This window comes from Anomaloglossus baeobatrachus, chromosome 1 (assembly GCF_048569485.1).
Source record: "Anomaloglossus baeobatrachus isolate aAnoBae1 chromosome 1, aAnoBae1.hap1, whole genome shotgun sequence".
Lineage (NCBI taxonomy): Eukaryota > Metazoa > Chordata > Amphibia > Anura > Aromobatidae > Anomaloglossus > Anomaloglossus baeobatrachus.
The window spans coordinates 956,765,121-956,780,129 of NC_134353.1; the positions used below are offsets into that span (position 1 = coordinate 956,765,121).

General features: G+C 45.8%; 1 long non-coding RNA gene across 1 annotated transcript; it reads right to left on the reverse strand.

Moving 5' to 3' along the window:
• Nucleotides 1–11,881: 11,881 nt before the first annotated feature.
• On the reverse strand, nucleotides 11,882–12,408 carry LOC142257579 (uncharacterized). Its single transcript, XR_012727645.1, has 3 exons — nucleotides 12,237–12,408; nucleotides 12,031–12,154; nucleotides 11,882–11,949 (listed from the first exon to the last, which is right to left on the reverse strand). It is a non-coding gene; the product is annotated as an uncharacterized LOC142257579 (long non-coding RNA).
• Between the last annotated feature and the right edge of the window lie 2,601 nt (nucleotides 12,409–15,009).

Genomic DNA, 15,009 nt, shown 5'->3' on the forward strand with positions numbered 1-15,009 from the left:
GTGACTGTAACTCAGGAGTTACCAGCTGTATTTGTTTGCATATGGGCTCTCGGAGACCTGATACAAAGGACTATACCTAGGTTTGTAAGAAAGAGCAATGAGTGTAACTTGGGGTCAGGAGAACACTGAAATTCTAAAAACTAAGATCCCCTAAAACCCCGGGGAAAGAGAAGAGCACAAGAGTGTTTGGAAACTAGCAAGCAGCACCCCCTGACTACATATACACAACTAGGAAAAAGCAGTGGAGCGTATCTACTCTACCTCTCCTGTGCTGACCCTGTAACTGGGAGCCCTGCACTCTCCCTCATCCCGACGGTAGACCTGATGGTGGTCAGGGTCGAGCCTCCAGCGTATCCCTCTCTCCTGTCAGACCCTGCAAACTAAGACACAAAGGATTACTGGGTGCTGCCAACGAAAACCCTAATATATGCCAACTCCTGATGATCAATGTCCCCTTGGGACCACATGAACCTCCACCCTCTCTATCAGGGAACTCTTGTGCAAGCTACCGGCAGGATAACATACAAGTGAGAATATCTCAAACCAGGCTAAGCATCAACTGCCATAGGCAGAAAAATATTCACTGTCCACCAGGACTAATAGTGAGCAGTCTATATGGTCTACTAAACTGTATACTAGATACAGCAAAAACAAACATGCAAAAGTGAAGGGAAAAGGTTTCCACAGGACTATCAGCAATAACCTCTGCTAAGGTTCATTAGTGGGAACACAATGGGGAACAACTGCATATATGACCAAAAAAACGGAGTGTGTGTTTCAGGTCCCTATATCCCCCCTCTGCAGTCCCTGCTATGTCAGCAATAAACAGAGCAGTGACTTTGGCTGATAAAACAAAAATAGGGAACTGGGTGTCGGCTGGACTAAAATGGCGTCTAAAGATGAACTATGTAGTGTCTGAGTTAAAACGTCCACTGAAAATAATTACCGATAAGAAACAGCCGCTAAAAGAGGAAGTAGGTGTTGGCCAAAAATGGCATCTGAAGAGGCCTGGGAGGGAGTGACATGTATTGTGACATCTACATTCAGGAGGTATTCAATCTGTCACTGGGAATATGGATTATATAGGGATCCCTGGGCTGACCCTGTAACTAGGGACCCTGTGCTTGCCCTCATCTCGACGGTAGACCTGATGGTGGTCAGGGCCGAGCCTCCAGCGTATCCCTATCTCCTGTCAGCCCCTGCAATAATATCCCCATACCATACCCCACCCAGGGCTGGGTAAAACACTGAGTGACAGAAAGAAATCTACATTCAGAACAGGAAATAATGGGGTGGACCTACGTGGACACAGTGCTCCACAGACAGCACACAAGTCCACCCTATATATCAGCTTATGTTTCTTATTTTCACAGACAAGTAAAATACACATAGTGTAGTTACTAGATTCAGAATTACTCATCAATTCTCATCTAACCTCCCCCCTTGGGAGAATTCTCCATTTCAACATACGTACATTCACAGGACACTGAAATAGAAACTAACACTTCCCCTTTTTTTTTTTTTTTCCTTCCTTTCAATTTCAACCCTACGGTGTTATACACCAAAAACTGCGTACATTATACATAAAGTGATAAGGTACATACACCCTCACTGTAAACCCGCAAACCTGGCTCCATTACTGGCCAGAAAGAATCCCCAGCTTTAATTTGGGTGAAAACATCTTTCAGGGAAAACTATATATGAGATATTATGTCAGGGAGAGAATTCACGATATACATACACCTCCTTGAGAACGGTCTACCGAATACTCAATAATTCCGATTAAGGCCAAAGTTTAGGGGTCTTCCCCAGTGTATTCAATTCTAGGTAAGAATACATTGACATCCACCAAAACAAGACCAGTGAGTACGCATACAACGTTCAACTCACTGCTTAGGAGGAAAACCGTACCAGGTAACAGTCAGGGCTCTTTCACCCACTTTTTCCTTAACACTGCACCTGTAGATCAGGTCCAAGGTATCAAACATCAATCATTGATGACACGAAATGAAAAAGGAGAGGGCGCTCCTGTGTGGAACCTTAAAAGCACAAGATTTAAGTGGTGTGAGATACACACTCACCTGATAGTGTTGTACAGAAGGTACAACACTGTATGATGCTGAAGGGGGAAACCTGGTTCACCGCTCCTCATCAGCGGGGATCCCATCCTCTATGACCCGCAGGAATCTGCTCACACGATCGGAACTTCCACGTGTAGTGTGAAGCCGCCAGACCGGCGTCTGACAGCAGCTCTTCCTCCGAGACGGAAGGTCCCGTGATCCCGGTAGCAGTGATTCACCAGCCCCTTGCATACACATCAAATGGATCGCAGGATCCTGATCTGGCTGCAGCAGCACCGTGAGCTCCCAAGGGGAGATAATTTAGTGGAGAGCAAACAAAAAAAAACAAACAAAAAAAACCACGGTATCGGCCGCGCTGCTCAGAAGAAGGTAGTGATAAGATTATTGATGAAGATTTATTAAGGATTAATATGCCACTATGCGTTACGGAGGTACATCCTCTCCCTTCCTCAGGCCTGAGGAAAGGGGAGGATGTACCCCCGTAACGCGTAGTGGCATATTAATCCTTAATAAATCTTCATCAATAATCTTATCACTACCTTCTTCTGAGCAGCGCGGCCGATACCGTGGTTTTTTTTTTTTTGGTTTTTTTTTGTTTGCTCTCCACTAAATTATTGATGACACGTCACTCATAGGTGTATATATCTCAGTGTTCCTTCACAAGGACTGCAGCCTCTTGAGGCTTCCATGTCACATATTTAGGGCGTTCTTGTCTGGGACTATCGGAATAATGGTGCGATGCCATGTGTGGCCTGACGTCCTCAAATAAGGACAGCACCTGTGGTTTACCTCTACTAGGGACAGTGTTGGTGGTGGGGTGGATCATTGTTAAATCATTGTCATCTTCCTGACCCCCCCTGGTGTCTTCTGTTGCTCCAGCAACAAATAGGCCAGTGGCCTTGGGACTGAAGATGGCTGGAAAAGGGAACTAGGTGCGGCCCGACCTGAAATGACGTCTGGGCAGGCTAGGGAGGGCGTTTGGTGGGCAGGGGGACAAACTACACAACTCCAACCCTCTGGGGACGACTTATAAGGAGGGGGGCGTTGTTTCCTAATGGGCTTGGCCACTTCCTGAGGTGCCATTTTCTGAGCTGGTGCAATATAGAAATATCTACCATCTCTATCCCATTCCTCTTTCCATGCCAATCTTTTAACGTCCTTTGACGTTCTATACCATACCTCAGCATCCATAAGGAGATCTTTATCTTTCAAGATCCCTCGCTTATTTAACAAAACATCTTTCCATTCCTGCTCCTCTAATCTCCCTTTCTTGGCAGTGATTCCTGCCACCTTCAAGAGCGACCTCATATTTTTAACATACTTCCTTCCTTTTCGTTCGCTTACTAATTCTTCTGCCGTTAACTTGACAGGTGTGGACTGATTAGACCCCATGCTTCAAGGGTACACGACCTAGATGTCTGGTCTGCCGTAGTGCACTTCCTCTCCTGGACCAGTGACTATCCACATCCACAGAATACACAGAATTTCTACCTCAGTCCACAAACCACAACACAAACGGGTTGTCCTACCAGGAAGAAGTGTCACGTGGGTGATAGAAACTAAATTCACCCTCATTATCTCTTACTTCATGTACTAGTAACCTCTGTTCACACTATATACACCTTCTTCGAACGGTCCGTCCAGAACATCAATAATACTGTTTAAAACCAAAGTCAAGGGATTCTGCCAATGTTCCTCCTACCTAGGATCGCGGAGAACATCAAATTCCACCGGATACAGTCAGGGTCTTACCATGACGCTGTACCGGCCAAAACCAATCCCCCTATCGCCTCCTCTCCCTGGAAGACGCACCAGGATACAGTCAGGGTCTCACCATGACACTGTACCTGCCCTTTAGATTTATCAATTACTGACTGTCCACCGGACACGTCACACACCAGTGTATACACTATATACATAAACAGCATACTTTTCCAAGTTTCTCATTCACTCAAAGAAGAAACAGCTTCAATATATCAAAGTACATTCTCGAGACACTACTTCCTCTTTTTGCATAAACCAGTAAGTACGAACAAAGCACATAGAACTTCCTCTTTTTCAGGCAGCCAGCCTTGCTGCAAACACAGTGATTAGAGTGATACCAGCAAGTACTCCACCTGCTGCAAATAGACAGACATTTCAACAGGTAGACACAGGTCAACACAATGACATAACAATAAGGACACTATATACACCATCCAGGTGGCTGATCTCACCTGCAGATATAACCATATATATCCATATATCCAGCGTATATAACAACTTCCTCATTTTCCCCTGCAGTTAAGTCAGAGAAAAATAACATAGAACTTCTGCTTTTCTCCAACGAGCAGACAAAACCTCAAACCACATTACATTTCATGTGATTTAGAATTACATTACAGACAGCTTAAGGTGAACCTGACCACCTTGGTGTGAGATCTCTTAGGACGGCTTATCTCATGCGAGATGGCGGTCATTAGGTGTCTAGACTGGGACAGCCCAACCCCCCCTTCGAAATGCAAGTACACGCATGAGGTTGCAAGGTGAGATTATACAAATGTTCTCACCTGCAGCTGGAGTGTGCATCTCCACCTCTCGCGTAGTTGCCTTTCGACTGAAGGTGTCAGCACGGCTGTCCGCCATCCAGAGCTCCGTCCTAAGGTTCGTTGGGCGCCAAATGATAAGGCCTCATGGCGATGTACAGTTCCATTGGCAGTGATCAAGTCTCTTGTCCTCCACAGAGTAGATGCTGGCTGCCATCTTGCAGGCTTCAGCGAGAGCACATACATCTGCTCCTTCACAGACAGGCATGCGGGTAGCGACTGCTCTATCAGCACAGCGTCTTCTGCTACCAGCACCATACCCATGTGGAACCGTCTTCTTGATGCACATCTTGATCCATCCTCAAATGGGTTAAGTCAGGGTCCAAAGGTGTATCCGTCACTGTATCGAATCCAGAGTTTCAGCTATGCCAGAATCGACTACCTCTTCCACCAAGGTGTCAGAGGTGGGACACTAATGATAAGGCCTCATGGCGATGTACAGTTCCATTGGCAGTGATCAAGTCTCTTGTCCTCCACAGAGTAGATGCTGGCTGCCATCTTGCAGGCTTCAGCGAGAGCACATACATCTGCTTCTTCACAGACAGGCATGCGGGTAGCGACTGCTCTATCAGCACAGCGTCTTCTGCTACCAGCACCATACCCATGTGGAACCGTCTTCTTGATGCACATCTTGATCCATCCGCAAAGGGGTTAAGTCAGGGTCCAAAGTCTGTCTGTGAAAATAAGAAACATAAGCTGATATATAGGGTGGACTTGTGTGCTGTCTGTGGAGCACTGTGTCCACGTAAGTCCACCCCATTATTTCCTGTTCTGAATGTAGATTTCTTTCTGTCACTCAGTGTTTTACCCAGCCCTGGGTGGGGTATGGTATGGGGATATTATTGCAGGGGCTGACAGGAGATAGGGATACGCTGGAGGCTCGGCCCTGACCACCATCAGGTCTACCGTCGAGATGAGGGCAAGCACAGGGTCCCTAGTTACAGGGTCAGCCCAGGGATCCCTATATAATCCATATTCCCAGTGACAGATTGAATACCTCCTGAATGTAGATGTCACAATACATGTCACTCCCTCCCAGGCCTCTTCAGACGCCATTTTTGGCCAACACCTACTTCCTCTTTTAGCGGCTGTTTCTTATTGGTAATTATTTTCAGTGGACGTTTTAACTCAGACACTACATAGTTCATCTTTAGACGCCATTTTAGTCCAGCCGACACCCAGTTCCCTATTTTTGTTTTAGCAGCCAAAGTCACTGCTCTGTTTATTGCTGACATAGCAGGGACTGCAGAGGGGGGATATAGGGACCTGAAACACACACTCCGTTTTGTTTTTTGTTTTTTTTTGTTTTTTTTTTTAACTGTTTTGGTCACTTTATTAAATGAGATATTAAATATATTTTTTTTAAAGTTTCAACTACTAAACAGCACTTTCAATGGTGAAAACACATAGGATATCTTCATTTTAAATGCTCGCTCATTAAAAACACAATTTCAGTCCTTCAGTATTTTACAAACAGAGAAAAAAAAATCTGCGCTGTTGGAATTAATAACTTCTGTAGTACTTATACAGTACTTAATATCGAAATCAAAAGAGCTGGAAAGGAGAAAAAAAATGCAATTTCAACAGCTGTAGGATTTCAGCAGCCAAAGCTGATCAGATGGATTTGAAACTACTATACAACTGAGACATACATGTACAAGATCACAAATACCAACGCTTTACATTCAAAGTAACAGCATCAAAATGTGGAGAATTTAGCAGGCAAAACTGTAATACAAGCAACTCTGTTTTAACTGTGCTTAAAAGGTAACGCAGCTAGTTAAAACGCCAAGAACATAAAAAATGAGCCTTCCACTTCTTTCTAAGGTTGAGAGAAGTCTCTGAATATTGGTTAAAGCTTGATGCTCTACTTAGTACAGACAGTATATGCAACTAAAAGGTCTACTGACAAACTGGTGTGGGTGGTCCGCGATGTGCGTCCTCTTCGCAAAACTTGCTCTGTAACTGCAGGGACGCTGCTGATCTACCAAGATGTAGTTGTGAACTTAAGGTAAAAAGTCATTACTTCAAAAAAGGCAAAAATAAAAAACAAAATGCGTTTTGCATGTAGGTAAAAAAAAAAAAAATAAAATACTACAAGACATTTAAAGCAGTTAGAAAGCATGTACATTAATTTTTCTTAAACATCTGAACATTTTACTCGTTTGACAGATTTTGAACTTAATTCCGCTTTGACTTTCACTACTTATATGCAAAACTAATGAAACATTTAAATAACAAAAATATAGAAAGTTTTGTAAAATTGTCTGGTGGTGAGATTATTTTTGGAATCATAGTGGCTACAATTTTGCTTGTCTACTGAACGACTAGAGCCTACATGACAGCTCAATCTAACCCAATGGTTATAGTGTGATTTCTGTGTATACTGTAAGCTAGTTAATAGAACAAGTATTTTTATTTTCCCATGAAAAAGTGTGGGTTCCACTTTAACAGCAAATGCTGTCTAAATAGTTTCACTCTTTCCAGTGCAGCCATGGCTTATGAGTCCCATTTCCAATCACTGGTCATGGAAAGCTAACAACTAATGAAGAAATGTACAGAGATCCCACAAAATTTTGGAAGAAGCCCCAAGACCACTTACCAGAAAAACAGTCAGTCAATCTGAGCTTTTTGAATGACCCCAATGTGAAGAAGAAAGGAAAGATGGAAAGTCTTGAGAAAACGTTGTCCTGACCCTACAAGAGCAAGTCTCAGAAGAAGAAGAGGACTGGGATAGGGTGCAACTGTGGGCTCCCGGAGACCATAGAAAGTGGTTAGTGACCTGCTTTCACTGCCAGCCAAAGAGATATGGCAGGCCTTAGACACAGAACTGACTCTACACACCCCATACCAGCCACAGAATAGAGGGAAGGTTGGGAAGATGGGGCAGTGTAGAAGGCAAGGGCATGAGAGTCTTCCCCTTGAATTGTTCAGTGTCAGACACACCCCAGCAGGGACCACTAGGTTGAGACCCTATGAAATCCTGTTTAGAAGTAGCCTCAGATACTTCAACTAAGCTTGTTGTTTGTTTAAACATTTGCCTAATATACGTTTTTGAGTTTTCTCCTCCAGATCCAACCAGATCTAGATTTTTCTCTCTTTTCTTTTTCTCTCTCCTCTTTTCCTCTCTCTTTTCCTCTCTCTTTTCTCAATCTTTCTCTCTCTTCTCAATCTTTCTCTCTCTTTCTCTCTCTCCTCTCACTCTTTTTCTTTCGGACGAAGATCCATGCATTCCACTACAAAGAGATGTCGGACCTGCCTGAGACCAGGAGATGGCTGTCTTCCCTCTTCTATCCGATACTTTGTGCCAGGACGATGATATCTAAGCATGTGGACCAGAAGACGACTGTGCATCCCACCTTTGATGATGTCCCACCATCACTGCCTAAGGACTGAGGAGCATGAGACTCTGAGTGAACCTAACCCTGATAAATATTAGTCAATTAAAGGACTACTGCCACGTTCCCCCTTCCTGAATAATGTGTGCCAGCGGAACATAGCCATGAGGACAGTCTAGAGAATACGGTCAGGATCTGGTTTCCTATGCATAGTCTGTTGGGTGGGAAGATTCATCCACAAGGGATGGGGTATCTCGTATGTGAGTGAGGTAACCATCGGCATTAGGACAGATCAATAGACCTGGAAAAGTAAGGAAAGACTTTTTGGCTATCTCCAAAGGGGGGACTGTTATGGACAAGATTATGAGTATATAAGAATTACATGGAGATATCCATAAAGAACAGGATTTAAGATGCTGTTTCAGACTGTGTACCTCACCTAGTTCTGCATTTGGACATAAGACTCAGACAGTCTGGGCTATTCTTGTTACAAGTGAATCATGCTGACATTGCTTAATATAAATGAGGAACCAAGCACATTACAGTAAATTGTATATCACAGAATAAGCTGTTCTACTTTATCCAATAGGAGACGTGTTACGTATTCTTGGCACCTAGCCAATAAGCCCGGTTATATATATATGTACAAACTTCCCGAATAAAGGAGTCTTACTTTCTATTCATATCCGAGTACGTCTCTCTGGTGTGTGTGAAAGAGAGTGGTATGCATGCTACCACGAGTGACTCATAATTTGGACTGCAGACAGTTTAAGAGGGATGCATGACTGAATGGCATCAACCTAAATTGAGGCCTTATCATGTGTGTGTGTGTACATGCATGTGCGCTATGTGTGTATGCGTTCGGTGTATCCATGTGTGCCTGCTGTGTGTGTATATACATGCATGTGTGCTATGTGTGACACGGACGTCTGAAAGCAGCCGTGCACTGTGTACAGGACAGTGGCTGCGCCGCAACTTCCTGGTCACATGACAACATGTGATCGGAGCTTGTCGTGCGGCAACTGTAGTGTACACAGTGCACGGGAGCGCGCCGACAAAGTGGAGAAAAGGTAACTATTAAAAGCGACAGTGCCGACGTGTGCGGGACAAGGGGTAAGCTAGTTACATCGGGTAACTAAGGAAACCGGTTTCTATAGTTACCCGATGTGTACTATAGTTACCAGCCTACGCCGGCTCCGGCACACGTGTGCCAGCAGGCGGGGTAAGCTAGTGGCTTTTCTCCACTTAGTCCTGCCGGTGTGGGCTTCCGGGGCTGCAGCAGTCACCTGGGAGTCGGGCGTCTCCGTGTGGGTTCGAGGAATGCGTGCGGGGGGTGGGGCCAGGGCGAGCATCAATGAGTGAGGGGGCGGGGCCTGGCCGAACGCCCAATACGTGCAGGGGGCCGGGGCGAGAGGCCAATCCGTGCGGGGACGGGGCCAGGCCGAGCGGCCAATCCGTGCAGGGGGGCGGGGCCATGCCGAGCCCAGCGGCCAATCCACTGGTTGTCACTGTAACGACACAATTTTGGAGCAAGACAGACAGACAGACAGACAGAATAAGGCAATTATATATATAGATAATGGCAACTTGAGAACTGCGACGGCCATCAACTTTCAGAAACCAACTCTGTCCACAAGGTGGAAAGGCAGCATTTCAGTGGCCAACAAACTGATGGACTGTGAGGGAGGCCTAGGCAGAGATGTTATGGTGGGTTGAGAAAGATGTGGTTTGCTCTGTGTCTCACATCCGTCAAAAGCACCTGGCATGTCCATTTCCGTAAAAGGTGATAGGCTCTCACTCACCCTGACTGTAGCGGGAACACAAGTGGAGGGTCTGCGGCCGGAGACCTGTGTGAGGACACTTGTCATGGTAAGGGAGGAGGCAGAAGCAGCAGACAGAGTTGATGTGGTGGCCGGTAGTAAGCAAGGTGTTTTAGTGCAGTAAAATTCCCAGAATAACTCATGTAGGTTGTGGATGTGCAGTTTTATTCAGGTAGTAGTCAAATTGTTGGAATTTCTGCCTCTACTGATTTGTTTTGTTTGTGTCGTTTTTTTTCAACAAGTTTGGCAAATAATGTAAAGCCCGCTTTACACGCTGCAATGTATCTTACAATGTGTCGGCGGGGTCACGTCATAAGTGACGCACATCCGGCATTGTAAGGTACATTGCAGTGTGTGACAGGTACGTGCGATTGCAATTGAACGAAAATCCGTTCATCGCATACACATCGTACCTGTCTCTAGAATTGCACGAGAGATTGTTCATCGTACCCGGGGTAGCACACATTGCAGTGTGTGACACCTTCGGAACAATTAACAGATTTTACCAGCGTCCTGCGGCTCCCGGCCAGCAATGCAGAAGGAAAGAGGTGGGCGGGATGTTTACGTCCCGCTCAGCTCCGCCCCTCTGCTTCTATTGGCCGGCTGCCGCGTGACGTCACTGTGACGCTAACGTCCCTCCCATTCCAGGAAGTGGATGTTCGCCGCCCACATCGAGGTCGTATGGACGGGTAAGTACGTGTGATGGGGGGTTATTAGTTTGTGCGGCACGTTCAACAAATTGAACGTGCCACACATACGATGGGGGCGTTGCAAATCGCATACGCTATCGTATGCGAAATTGCAACGTCTAAAGCGGGCTTTTGTTGGGTCATTCTTTGCAATCTCAAAAAAAAAAAAAAAGCCCAGTAACCCCTCCTACAAACTGTATACCCACAGCCTGAGGTTTTGGCTGTGAATAAAGCACATGGCGTGGTTGCTCGGAAAGCGGCAACGTAACCTCCTCGTCTTCCTCCTCTCCTGAGCTACTTGGCTGCATGTCTCTGAGTTCACACCAAGTGGGATCTACAACATCATCATCATCCTCACTGTTGTCCCACTCCTTGCCCTGAGAGTCACTCTTCCTCCTCTTTCTGCCTTCACAGGACAATACATTACGCGTGCTCCTCAAGTGTCCGAGTCTCAACATCATCACCTCCAACCCGGGGGATAACATCTGTTGGCGAGGGTCTGGATCATGCTCGCACACAATTTTGTCCGGGCCCGGTTCCAATTGACAAAGATTTTGGGCATCAGTGCAGATGCTTTCCTCCTCGAGTCTGGGAATCTTTGGAAAAAACCTCTGATAGTCATGGGATAGAATGTGTGAATAGCTCTGAAGACTCGCTCATCTGTGATTCCGCACAGTCACTGGATGGTTGGAGAGTTGTGACGCGGAAAAAACAAGAGTAATTGGGGTGCTACTTCTGAAGACTGTTCTGTGTGGGATGTTGAGGAATAGGAGGAGAGGCCACTTGTTACAGTGCTTGCTGTCCACTGTAGCACATGCTCTATCTGGCCATCATCTACAAGTCATACCATTGTGAGGCTGCCAAAGAAAAGGAGCGGAGTAGCCCGCCCGGTAACGGAAGCCGTCAGCTGTCTTTAGACAAGACATGCCCGTGTTTGTTCAGTAGAGCTTGCAGGAACATTAGCACCTACCCCACGTACACCTCAAACACCAAACCTATGCCCCCTTCCACCACAACCGCGGGATTAATTACTCATATTTAATGTATCTTTCCCCTCTTTAAACCAGCTGTTTCCCAACCCGAGGCCCACACCTGTGTCACCTATCACTAAATTAATAATCAGTATTTACATGATGAAATGTCATTATGGGGCTGGACCACGGATTTGCAATCACCACTTAGATGATGAAATAGAAATTTTTGTCTGAACCACAGATTTTGTATGTGAGGTCTGTGGTCAGCTGTGATCCTGCCGTCTCCACCGCTCTCATTACACAAGTATAAAGCATCTAATACTGGAGGAGAAAACAAGACTGAACACAAGGAGGTCACAGCCGTCTACACCTCATAGGGGAGATCTCCATCTACCTGAGGATCCTGTGGAGGAGGAGGAGGAGCGGGACATCTCTCTGGGGTCGTCCTCGTACTGGAGAGACCTGCAGGAGACACAGACAGGACGGACATCATTATTACATACAGATAATTATAGGCCGGGTGTATTCAGTCCTGTCTATTACCTGGTGATGTGCGGGGCTGGGGCTCCTCCATCATCACCTCCTTGTACCGCTCCTTGTGTTCTTCTAGATACTCCCACTCCTCCATGGAGAAATAGACGGTGACGTCCTGACACCTTATAGGAACCTGAGAACACAATGATACCGTCATCACCCAGAATCCTCCAGTGCCGTCCAGTATAATGTCCCAGCATTCCCAGCAGTGTCACCTCTCCAGTCAGCAGCTCCAGCATCTTTTTGGTGAGTTCCAGGATCTTCTGGTCATTGATGTCCTCATGTATCCGGGGGTGAGGTGGAGGCCCCGGGATTGGGCTCAGGGTTCCTCCCCGTCCTTCACACACAGGGGCCTGACAGCGATCACTAGAGGTCTTCACTACTGTGTAATCCTGAGTGTGGATACATTAATAATATCACTACAGACATTTCCAGAGTCCATCACCTCCCCTGGTCATATCCTCTGTTATCCCCATAGATAATGATGTAATGTGATGACATCAGAACCTCTCACCTCTCCGGTCATATCCTCTGTTATTCCCATAGATAATGATGTAATGTGATGACATCAGAACCTCTCACCTCCCCGGTCATATCCTCTGTTATCCCCATAGATCATGATGTAATGTGATGACATCAGAACCTCTCACCTCCCCGGTCATATCCTCTGTTATTCCCATAGATAATGATGTAATGTGATGACATCAGAGCCTCTCACCTCCCCGGTCCTATCCTCTGTTATTCCCATAGATAATGATGTAATGTGATGACATCAGAGCCTCTCACCTCCCTGGTCATATCCTCTGTTATTCCCATAGATAATGATGTAATGTGATGACATCAGAACCTCTCACCTCCCCGGTCATATCCTCTGTTATTCCCATAGATAATGATGTAATGTGATGACATCAGAGCCTCTCACCTCCCCGGTCATATCCTCTGTTATCCCCATAGATAATGATGTAATGTGATGACATCAGATCCTCTCACCTCCACGGTCATATCCTCTGTTATTCCCATAGATAAATGATGTAATGTGATGACATCAGAACCTCTCACCTCCCTGGTCATATCCTCTGTTATCCCCATAGATAATGATGTAATGTGATGACATCAGAATCTCTCACCTCCCCGGTCATATCCTCTGTTATTCCCATAGATAATGATGTAATGTGATGACATCAGAGCCTCTCACCTCCCCGGTCATATCCTCTGTTATCCCCATAGATAATGATGTAATGTGATGACATCAGAATCTCTCACCTCCCCGGTAATATCCTCTGTTATTCCCATAGATAATGATGTAATGTGATGACATCAGAGCCTCTCACCTCCACGGTCATATCCTCTGTTATTCCCATAGATAATGATGTAATGTGATGACATCAGAACCTCTCACCTCCCCGGTCATATCCTCTGTTATTCCCATAGATAATGATGTAATGTGATGACATCAGAGCCTCTCACCTCCACGGTCATATCCTCTGTTATTCCCATAGATAATGATGTAATGTGATGACATCAGAGCCTCTCACCTCCCCGGTCATATCCTCTGTTATTCCCATAGATAATGATGTAATGTGATGACATCAGAGCCTCTCACCTCCCCGGTCATATCCTCTGTTATTCCCATAGATAATGATGTAATGTGATGACATCAGAGCCTCTCACCTCCCCGGTCATATCCTCTGTTATTCCCATAGATAATGATGTAATGTGATGACATCAGAGCCTCTCACCTCCCCGGTCATATCCTCAGTTATTCCCATAGATAATGATGTAATGTGATGACATCAGAGCCTCTCACCTCCACGGTCATATCCTCTGTTATCCCCATAGATAATGATGTAATGTGATGACATCAGAGCCTCTCACCTCCCCGGTCATATCCTCTGTTATTCCCATAGATAATGATGTAATGTGATGACATCAGAGCCTCTCACCTCCACGGTCATATCCTCTGTTATTCCCATAGATAATGATGTAATGTGATGACATCAGAGCCTCTCACCTCCCCGGTCATATCCTCTGTTATCCCCATAGATAATGATGTAATGTGATGACATCAGAGCCTCTCACCTCCCCGGTCATATCCTCAGTTATTCCCATAGATAATGATGTAATGTGATGACATCAGAGCCTCTCACCTCCCCGGTCATATCCTCTGTTATTCCCATAGATAATAATGTAATGTGATGACATCAGAGCCTCTCACCTCTCCAGTAAGATGGAAGATTATCTCCAGATTCAGGCTGAATATCTTCTCCATAATTTTGTCTTCGTCTTTATTCATCATTTATGGGTCAATCAAGAAAAATAAAAAGAAAACAGAGAATTTTTTTATTGTAATGAGGATGAAATGATGTTAACAAAAAATCAACTAAAAACACAAAATATGTGAAGATAATAAGGAGAAATCATTGGAGGCAATAAACTGTAGATTTCTTCCGTCCTCTTTCGGCGCAGATTGAACCTGATCTGAGGAGACTCCAACACTTTCTTAATGGTCCTAAAATTGTCCAGCTTTAAAGGAGTTAATCATAAATCATGTTTCCCTCTCCCCCATGTGTAGTGCGGGGTCTGTCGCTCTCTCCCTCATGTGTAGTGCGGGGTCTGTCGCTCTCTCTCCCTCATGTGTAGTGCGGGGTCTGTCTCTCTCTCTCCCCCTCATGTGTAGTGCGGGGTCTGTCGCTCTCTCTCCCTCATGTGTAGTGCGGGGTCTGTCGCTCTCTCTCCCTCATGTGTAGTGTGGGGTCTGTCGCTCTCTCTCCTCCATGTGTAGTGCGAGGTCTGTCGCTCTCTCTCCTCCATGTGTAGTGCGGGGTCTGTCGCTCTCTCTCCCCCTCATGTGTAGTGTGGGGTCTGTCTCTCTCTCCCCCATGTGTAGTGCGGGGTCTGTCACTCTCTCTCCCCCTCATGTGTAGTGTGGGGTCTGTCTCTCTCTCCCTCATGTGTAGTGCGGGGTCTGTCACTCTCTCTCCCCCTCAT